The sequence below is a fragment of the Otolemur garnettii genome, unplaced genomic scaffold (assembly GCF_000181295.1).
Source record: "Otolemur garnettii isolate 467f Iridium unplaced genomic scaffold, OtoGar3 scaffold00002, whole genome shotgun sequence".
In the NCBI taxonomy this organism is placed as follows: Eukaryota; Metazoa; Chordata; class Mammalia; order Primates; family Galagidae; genus Otolemur; species Otolemur garnettii.
In genome coordinates, this window is record NW_003852397.1 from 2,487,219 (window position 1) to 2,488,719 (window position 1,501).

The following is a 1,501-nucleotide window of genomic DNA, read 5'->3' on the forward strand; positions in this document are numbered from 1 at the left end:
GCACCCTACTCACTTAGCCACAGGTGCCTCCCTTAATTAAGGATCTTGAGAATTTTTCACAGCACACCTACGATCCTCTCATAGCACACTTGTTGAAAATCACTGTTCTAGAGTGATATCTGTGTGCTTTCTCCCCAGGATTGGAAAGTTTGAAAAGAACAGATAAGCATGCTGTGCTCGGGCCTGGCTCTTCTCTTTGGGAAAAAGCCAGACTCTGAGAAGCATACATTCCATTCACGCCTGGAGTTCTACAGGCAGGGAAGTAGTTCCCTAAGTAAACTGGAAAGATAAGAGCTACAATCAGAGATTGGGCATTCTGAATTAGTAATTTTAATTATTAATTTTGTAGCAGTTAAGGTAGCAACTTCAATCAGCAATTTGAGAGTAAGAGAGCATGCAGTGAAGTCAGGGTCCGGGGCATGTGACAATGGGCTCTTAAAGCAGCAGAAATAAAGTGAGGAGGCACAATCTCAGCCAGGGTGTGGGACACATCATCCACAAGGACACTGACCTGCTAAAAGGTGGGGTGCTGGGACAGCCCAGAGCCTGCTGCTCACATCCTTGATGAAGGAGGTGGAGCTGGGAGGTGGCCCAGGACTGCAGTGAGGAGCAGTGACATGTGTGGCTGAGCGACTGCCAGGGGAGATCCCTGACCCCCAGCTCCAAACTCTGAGGAATAAGCATGTGAGAAAATGAACCCATCCAGGTGAAAGAGGGGCAGGACGCAGTCACAGGAGACTGCGAACGGAGAATGGGTTTTGCAGGTGAGTGACAGAGGGTGCTGTCTGCAGATGAGGAATTAGAGCCCCGGATGTGTTCACAGAGCAGCTGGGAATGAGGAGAGACGGGGATGGGGCTGGAGAGAGGTTTGTTCTTTGGATACCAAATGAGGAAAAGAGAAAAGACTCACTACCTCCTTGGTAGAAAGGTAAATACCCACAGTGACCTTTCTAAAGGGCAAATCTGATCCAGACTGCCATTCTCAAACACTTCCATGATCTACCTGACACTGAGGATAAAACCTGAGCTCTTTGCTACAGTTTTCTACACACCCCAGCGCTCCCCTCTCTACCATACACTTGCAGATACACGCCAACACACTACACCAGCTCCAGGCCCTGAGACCTGCAAACTCTCTTCCAATGTCAAAGTCTTTGCACTCCCCAGACCCTCTGCATCCATCTTACCCTATGCCAAGTTCACTCCTGCTTATGCTTTGGGTCTCAGACACCAGTGTCTTTGGGAAACCTTTCTTAACACGTCCCCTAAGGTGGGTTAATTGGGTCTCTCAAGCATTCCCATGAGCATTTCCATACTGTGTGGGTCCTACTGTCTCACAGTTGGGTATAGATCTGCCTATAGCTCCTACAAGACTGTAAGCTCTCTGAGGGTCAATACTACATGCCCAGTCAGAATTGTATCCACAGAGTACAGCTCAGTGTCACCTGCCTTGTCATAAACGCTCAATAAGTAATTGTGATGAAATGCATTAATTTAGATT